Source organism: Schistocerca americana, chromosome 5, assembly GCF_021461395.2.
Source record: "Schistocerca americana isolate TAMUIC-IGC-003095 chromosome 5, iqSchAmer2.1, whole genome shotgun sequence".
Taxonomy (NCBI): Eukaryota; Metazoa; Arthropoda; class Insecta; order Orthoptera; family Acrididae; genus Schistocerca; species Schistocerca americana.
In genome coordinates, this window is record NC_060123.1 from 231,043,140 (window position 1) to 231,052,893 (window position 9,754).

A 9,754-nucleotide genomic window follows, 5' to 3' on the forward strand; every position below is an offset into this window, starting at 1 on the left:
TACTTGGCCCAACAGGTTCAGTTTCGAGATACCAGTCTTTAAAAGCCCTTCATAATACTTGTACCTATTAGGCTGCTTAAGGCTCTGTAAAAAAGTTAATATTGGCATCTAAGTAAAGGGAAGAAAGAAACAAGCAGTTGTTTTGAAAAACCAATTAGAGAAATGTAGATTCATATTTCAGATAGTGCTGCAATTAAAGCTTTGCAATTTAGCATCTTAAATTATGCTGTTGAAAAATGTAGAGCTTGATAAAACATGTTCTCTTATTCAGATACAGCTGATAATTTATCTTGCTATTGACACAATTTTTAAGAAGTAATGTTAGTGACTACATGTTTGGCAAAGAAATGGGACATTTTAATGGCTGTTTGGACGTCATTGTAGCCAAGTGAAAGAGTAAATCTGAGGGTATACATAATGTTAACTATTTCTTCAAAATTATTTTCCCAAAATTTATAAATTCAGCTTCAAACAATGAGATTCACAATGTCATAGTAATGCTTCAAAATCATTATGAGGAGAATTTATTCAGTTAATCCCCAGACCAAAAAAGCTCTGAAAAAAGAAATGGCCTCATTAACCTCCATAGTTGATTAACTACATCATTAGTAACAGAGAATTCAATCATAGCTGCAGCATTCCAGATTAATGCACAAAATTTTATCTGTTTTCAACTATTCCTGGTGATTATTCTTCAATTGATACCTTATTTTTGAAGCTCATACTAATAAAAAAACTATCTGTGGTATTCTATGACCCAAGACAGAGTTAGTGAACTCAGCTTCCACAGTATCCAAAGTGATCGACTGATGCCAGTGAAATAATCAATACCTTCCCTCACAAAAAGTACACCACATAGTCCAGTTTCACTAGAGGTTGGTTGGTTGGTTGGTTGGTTTGGGGAAGGAGACCAGACAGCGTGGTCATCGGTCTCATCGGTTAGTGAAGGATGGGGAAGGAAGGCGGTCGTGCCCTTTCAGAGGAACCATCCCGGCATTTGCCTGGAGTGATTTAGGGAAATCACGGAAAACCTAAATCAGGATGGCCGGACGCGGGATTGAACCGTCGTCCTTCCGAATGCGAGTCCAGTGTCTAACCACTGCGCCACCTCGCTCGGTCACTAGAGGTCAAACTGTGTACAGTGAGGTTCTATAAGTACAAATCAATCAAACAATAGCTAGAACTATAAGCCTGTGATTATTGATATTGACTGTCAATCACTATAATGTGTTTAATTTTTAATAACATTTATCAGTATTAATAATTCTTATTTAATACTTCAAATATAGTAAACAAATGATCTCTTTGTTTATATTTCATGGAATTTTACAACACACTCCATGAAATTTCTATATCTACCTGCTGTAATGAAAGTTATGTTTGTTAATGATAGGTTATATATTTTTTGTCAGGGGGTCAGAATTTTTATTTTTGCAATCGGGCCCTTATCACGTACATTTTGTCTCTGGGTCTGTCAAAGTGCATTTGAACCTTTGTTTGATCTAATTTATGTTGCTTTTAAGGAAGCTGTGTTACTGATTGAGCTACATTCCACCATTGATATGCATCCACAGAAATTCTGGAAAGTCAGTTCCCCTGAATGACAACATGGTCAACAGAAAACATAGGCACTTTTCAAATGTGATCAAACTATCCATGGATGAACTGCAGTTTCATAGTGTCCAACAGGCTCAATATTTTGGTGATCAGACATGCTGACATCATGAAGTGTGCTGATGAACTGAGCTCCTGAGTGTTTGCAGCTGACTTATATCCCCTCCTGCTATGAGCCACCCCTTAAGCAGTCTGCACATTAGGCTGTGTGTTGTTGGCTGCAGATGAGATGGTATCAGTAATGTGGTAGTATAGCTGTTGTTACTCTGTCCACAGCAGCCACTAGATCATTGTGTTTGCTGAGTGTCTTCTTGATTAGATCCAGTGGTGGCTCCCAAGCCTTTCTGAGATTGCAGTATCAGTCTCAGTTGATGAGACTGGCCTGGTGTGAATTCCAATGGCCTGTCTAATGACACTGCCCCAATATTTTGAAGTTAGTGCTAAAATCTTGGTACATTTGCATTTCATCAAATGATGCTGAGGGAAATAGTGTTATGCAACTACTGCCTTTTTTGGGATACACTACTCATGTGCACTGCTGGATTTCTTGGGTTCATTCCTTGATGATGCACACTATTTGTCCAATGCATGTCTTGCCACACTGGAACAGCATCATTTGATGGAATACAAATGTACCAAGATTTTAGAACAAACTTCAAAATATTGGGACAGTGTAATTAGACAGGCCATTGTAATTCGCACCAGGCCAATCTCATCAACTGAGACTGATGCTACAATCTCAGTAAGGCTTGGGAACCACTGCCATTATGAATAAAAATTTTTTTTGGAACACTCTTCGGAGGTGATCCAGCTCCTGGAGAAGACTCTCTGTGTCTGAGATGGTATTGTGCTATGTACTAGTGTTTTAATTATCCCATTCATCTGTACAGGGTGGTTTCCAGCTGTCTGTATTCAAATACCAGTCAGTGTGCATTTTCTTCCAAGACATACCATAGTCCAGGGTGCCACTAACTCTTTTCTTGACCATGACATCCAAGAATGGTAGTCCAGTACACATAGTGAACTTGATGTTGGGATGTATGGAGATCATATACTATCACTTAAGAAAAAGCTCTGCCTGTGTGATACTTCTGAAAGTTTTCAGGAGAGACAAAAAAACAGCATAAAACTTGTTAAAATTTTAGTAGACCTCCATTTTCATATATTTATACTCTTTGTTGTTGGTTTTAATGTATTTTATCACAAATTTAAAGTCACTTGGTAAAACTATAATTTTAAGTGATGTAGGTAGTACTGTCATTGTTTTCTTTACACTGTAGGGGAGATATGCAGTGTGTACTATGAATTTCCAGCCTTATGGTATGGAGAGGTGGAAATTCCGGCATCACTTGAACAGTGTTGCCAATAATAGCTTAGTTTCATTAAAAAAAAGAAAATTGTAACATAGACAGTGTTACTTCTTAAGTGATGATGAGCAAGTCAACATGTTTGTCTCTTCAGTGGAGAAGATGACAAACATGTCATCTGCATACTGGGAAAAGAAAGAGAGTTTCCATTTGGATGATGTTAGGGCCTCTTCCTCAAACTATCCGTATACAAATTCACAAACACAGATATGTCAGCTGCCCATTCCTCTGTTTTTAAATGTCATTCTCGATTAAACAGAAAATATGTGGAGGCCAAAAAGTTCGGTGCAAATCCTGTCAAATTTCTGACCAGTGAGTTCCAATGAAACAACGTCAAATCTCGTCAGGATATATGAGTTCTTTAGCCTGAAGTTGCTGAGGTGTTTCACAAATACAAACAGATGTGGATGTGGTGTGGGCATTTACCCATATAAGACCAATATTTAGGAGCCCTGGTGTTGCTGACAATGGAACACAGTGTCACCCCATCTCTGGGGATCTTAGAGAATCAAAGTCTTTGTGGTACAGGTCCCTGTGCTAACAATTTCTTGATGTTCTCTTCTATTAAATCTGAGTCCTTGAGAAGTGCCTCAGTATTGTTCTCTACCTTCTTGTTGGGGTCAGTGATGATATTCCTTTAGGAGTCATCATTTAGCAAGGTCTGCCCCCTTCTCAGTGTAGTCCTTGTGGGAGGAAACAATAGAAGCATTGAATTTGTCACCAGATAAGACAACAAGCTCAGGGCATGTTCTCAGGCCCCAAATGGCTGCCCTATCTCTGCTGGTAATGTTTGGATTCATAGGTTTAGTACTCATCAGAGCACAACATGCTATTTCAGCTGCTTCAGGCAGTGGTGGGAACAGAACTGAAACTACATCTCCACTCAGTCTTACATGCAGTCTCCAGTACTGGTTTGTCAAAGAGAAATAAGAATCTGGATGTTCGACATCCTGTGGCCATCCTATGTACAGAAGTGGTTGCCCCTCAGGTAATGCCATCAATCCAATCCCATGTATAGAGGTAAAAATGATTTGCCAGCTGTAAATGTGGTTTAAATAGTTCCTGGGAGTTGAACTCAATGCTCTGGTGAGTAAATTGTGCCCTGTCACATACCAAGACAGGGCTTCTTCATTCTCCTCTTTTCCACTGAAATGATGTGATGCATAGCATTAGTAAAGTTTGGCACAACATGCTCGTCACAACATCTCTACAAAAATGCCCAACACTCAGCTAACAGCATCTCTGATTGTGCAGCCTGTCAAGTTTTGTTATGCTGCATGATACATCTCCTCCTTGTAAAGGGAGTGTTATGCCAGTTCATAGTTCCACGCAGGTACCATAGTTACATGAAAAAGATATGCCAGAAAAAAGTGTTGTTAGGTGTGCTGATGAACTGAGCTTCTGGGGGCACTCAGCACACTTACATCCCTTCCCCCCAGCGATCTGTTTTCCACATGGTCCATGCCAAAGGGTGTGCATCATTTAGCAGCATCTGTGGTGGGATAGGCATAGTTACCCTGCCCATCTTGGCCATCGGATTGTTGTATTTGCTCTCTTTTTGATTAGATCCGTTGCTGGTTTTCAAGCCTTGCTAGTATTGTAGTCTCAGCCCAGGTTGATGGTGCTAAAATTCTCGTATATTTGTGTCCCATCACATGATTTTCAGACAAATATTGTTCTGTGTCTGCTGACATTTTGGGATACACAAGTCAAATGTACCACTGGTGTTCTTGACATTGCTCTTTGATGGTGCACACTGTTTGTCCAATATATATCGTGTCACATTTGTGTAGAATCTGAGATAATCTGGCCTTCTGCAAACCAAGGTCATCTGTGAAGCTCTTCAATAAGGCCAATGTTTTGTTGAGTGGACAAAAGACAGTTCTTATGTGGTGATTTTTCAGTATGTGTCCAGTTTTTCCCAATAGATTTCACGTTAATGTAACAAGACATATGTTGGGTAACAGTGCACACCATCAAAGAGCTGTGGTGAGCACACCTGTGGCACACTAGAGTAATGCTTCCTGAAAAGTCAGTGCTCACAGAGCACTATCTGTCTGAGAATCACACAATGAAATACAAATTATAATGACCCTGTCAGTATTCCTCCAGGCGCACTATATTAGGTCACAGTTTCTCCTTACTTTTCCAACAAATAATTCCTCCATGGGTACTATGACGACTGTTTCAATTGAGAACATTGATTGTTAAGGGGTCATGAAATATAATTTATTCAAACACTCAGTAAACATTTCCGTCTACTTGCTACAATTTGCTAAAGATCACTTCAACACTGAAACTTAAACAGTGACCAGTCATGACACAGACACACTAAAAAAACACTAAGACAGCTACTGAGCAGTGCCAATGAATGCGCTATCCAAGATCAGCTCACTCCATCCTGGGTGAAAGCCCTACTGCAACTATCTCGCACCATGGCATTAATTGGTCTCCAGCACATTGTCAACAAACAAAGACTGCCATACTGGTAGCCATGGCTACAACATTCTCTATGAAGAATGTCATCTATAACAATGTATATATCTAAACTATTATCATATGGCAAATATATTGCCATGTGAGGACACTGTACTCTCACATATCCCTGGATCTCAAAAATTAATTTTGCTTGGAAATTTATGACAACAAAGTTTCATTGTGACATTGATCATGTAAGAAGGGCCCCAGTAAACAGGAAAGAGGAGAAGAGAATAAAATATAACCTTAACTAAAGAAATATTGACATTCTTGACATTAAAAGAGTGTTACTACCTCACAACATTACCAAAAGAAAATATTTTTAACATCATCAAAACAGTCCACTTTGTGTCCACGAAACATCACTAAAGAAAGATAGAAACATTTAGTTACAAACCGTCAGTTTCTGTAATGCCAATATACATTAATTTATTTGCCACAGTGTGCAAATTAAAATTTTTCTCAATTCATCAACTTTAAAGTTCATCATTAAAGTAACTGATGAAGTAATCAACTTTTTAATTAGTCAATGAAGCAATCAATGTCATAAGATCAGTCAATAAAGCACTGATAAACTGGACACAAAAATCATTAATAAAATATAATATCCTTGGGATCATCATAACCAAAGGTAAAATATTGCCATAACACAACAAAAAAAAAAAAAAAAAAGAAGTGATCACAGGCTTTACAAAGCACACACACAGATAAATAAGTAATCAAAGTGACATCCGCTATCATTGGTAATTAATAGATTCAAAAGGAAAGAAAAGGAAGAAGGGGGCAAATATTATTTCAGTAACATGCAGTGCATGGAACAAATTAACAAATACATAAATACCTTGCATCTTTGTAATATCCAAAAATATTTTTTCATTGCACTTTTGTAACACATTTAATCATTAACCCATGGTTACTATGCTCTTTTGATAAATACCTAACCATCACAGTATATACTTACACATGATTCACAATTCTGTCTCCACTCCACACCACATGATTTGTTGATAAATGCCCCATTGCCCGTGGCCTGCTGGGTCTCTACCCAGGCAGCACACAGAGATGCCCTGGTGGAGTGCGGGAAAGGGGGGGGGGGGGGTTATTATGATTGCACTGCCCATCGGGACACGGCAGTGACGGTAATGTAGCATGGCTTGTTGTCACCATATGCCATCAGAGGAGAATTCGTAAACTGTTGGATGTGATGTGTTGTGACATTGATTATTTCCCATGAGCTAGCAGTTTGCGTGCTCTGATATATTGGTGGTATAGTGTCATCAGGTTAGGGTAGCTCATAAAAACAGAAAGAAAACATGCAGTAGGATCACTTCACTTTAACAGATCATGCTGCAACAAAAATAAATGTAATCATCACATGCACACAGTACAATTCAAAATGGTGCAAGACAAATTACATTCATATTGTAATAATTCATAAACAAATTAACTCTGAAAACCATCACATGAGATATCACGTCGTAGAACTTGCAAAACATCAAACTATTCATAAATTCATTGTAACTAACAACTTACTAACAGATTACAGGGAGAAACTTCAACCAGTTTCTTATCCTAACTTACTGGGAAAAATCCTCAACTAGTCTCACTCCAGGGTGGGTATCATCTGAAACTACTTCTAGTTTACCACACTTGTTGTCAATGTCCGTCATTTGTACCTTTTAGTGGTGAATGATCCAAAACTCTTTCATCAACTACTGTCTGCTGGTTACCATTACCAAAGTCATTTTCCTCTTCTCATTGTTTTGAATTTGGTTATCATTGCACTGGTAACTTCTTGAACATTCATCTTCTCACATGTCATTGTGTTGCTGTCGATTGTTATGTTGTTGGGCCCTCTGACTGACGTACATAATTATCTCGACTCAGTGCATCATTTCATTGAAACTGTTTGTCATGATCAGTCAAATTTCACTCTGATCCCCTCAGTGTTCCTTCATTATCTATTTCTTCTAAACAACCAGCTACTCATAAGAACTCATCAAAATCATCAAATGTTCATGACATTGTTCCCTAACATTCCATCATAAATGCTTTATCATAATTATGATCAAATCACCATCACTAATAGGATCATCCAGGGAACTATTGTGCTCCCGGTGTTTTTGAAGAAAGTCAACTCATCAACCTCTTGTGCCAATCATAATTATCCACAGCAAATAATTTCTCTTTTATATTTCATTGTTCCTGATAAAACCAGCATTTGTGAAGAAATGCACTTTCAGAGTCTGCAAATGTAGCATACTGATCAGTTTCCCCATGTCCTAGCACCTGCATTCACATATCTCACACAGATATTGGTTTTTTCTGATTCATTTTGAATTTGTACAAATACAACTTTAAATTGTTTCATGAAATCCATGGGATGTAATTGTTTATATGGACAAATTCTTTAAACGGTGCTTGACCAAGGACACTGTTAACAAGGTTCTTACAACAACCTGTATCACGTTTTCTTGCATTAACATTTCTATTTCTTGTCAGATAATGTTTCTATCTACTGGGGTATGGGATATTCTTACATTCTCCATTGTGTCTTCCATTTCTTATATTTTTGATCCTAGATTGGAACATTGTTGTCACACACCAGATACTACTTTAATGGCCAACTTCTTATTTTCCTCAGATGCAATCTGAGCTCAAACTGCCTCATTATTTATAACTTGCACTGCTCGGTAAAGCTTGTTTTACTACTTCCATTTGTGAATTGACTTGTTTTTGTATCTCATTTACATTTGCTTTAATCCTCTGACACTGTGTTGTAAACTTGTGCTAGAACTCCAACTGTTTCTCAGATTCCCAAGCAAAATTATTAAACTGACTCTGAAACTCATTACGAAAATTCACTGTTTTTTGATCTAACACTTTGTCCCAGTTTTTTATTTTGTTGTTCAAATTTTTTGTTCACATTTCACTCATGATCATCGAGTTTTTTGTTCAAATCATCGTTCATTTTCTGTGAAAACTGCATCAGTACATTCTCTCTTCCTACAACCTCAACCCTATTGTTATCTGTTATTGCCTCATGTGATTCAACATTTACATTCAAGTTTGTATTTCAATTTCTAGGGCATCTACATTTTTGATTCTACCACATAGTTCTGATTCATTAACAAGATCCACATCACCACTGTCCTGATTAACACTGCCGTCTCTGTCGATTATGTTACCATTCTCTATTTTATTAGACATTATTGTTCAGTTTTATACTGCAAGTGCAAATAATAATTAAAATGGGATTATTCACAGCGTATCATTCTTTCCCTGTCCAACATTGCTTGAAAGTTGAGGTGTTGCTAAAAATGTCTAACTCACTCTCCATATGAAGGCACTGGCATTCTGCATCCGGATAGATTTTTGCAGTCTGTGATGTTATGCCGAGGTCACCATGTACAGTGACCCTGTCGGTATTTCTCCAGGCCTGTTATACTAAGTCACAGTCTCTCCTTACTTTTCCATGAAGCTTTCTGTACAGATAATCTCACTAAATGTTTCATCCAGGAATACTGTGATGACTGTTTCAAGTGAGAATATCAATTGTTAAGGGCTCATGAATTATAATTTATTCAAACACTCAGTAAATATTAACACTTTTAATAATATTCAGCCTTTGACTCTACATGCCACAATTTGCTACCAATTGCTTCCACACTGAAACTTAATCAATGACTGATTGTGACACAGATATGCTATAAAAGCATTAAGGTGACTACCCAGTGCCGATGAATGCCCTATCCAAGCTTGGCTCACTCTGTCCTGGCAAAGACCCTAACTGCAATCAACTCTCACCACAACAATAACTGGTCTCCAGCATATTGTCAACAAGTAAAGATTAACTTATATTGGTAGCCATGGCTACAACATGATGAATGGAGAAAGATATATATAAAAATTAGTAACATACGGCAAATGTACCCTCACAAAATGTACCAGGATTTTTGGATGGACATTAAAACGAGGGACAGTGACATTATAGATGACCTTGAAATTAGTACCAGAGACAATCTCATCAACAAGGGCTGTGGCTACAATCTCAGGAAGGCTTGGGAACCACCACTGGGTTTAATCAAGAAGATATTCAGCAAACACAACAATCTGGCAGGTAGGGTTGACAGAGTAATTACACCTATGCTAACAGACATACACATCATCACCTCCAAGGCCAACAATGTGCGACCTCCATTTGTGGACCACATATAGGTCAATCACAGTTCATGTTGGGAGGGGATAAATGTAGGTCATGTATCTTCAAGAGCTCAGTTCATCAACACATTTGA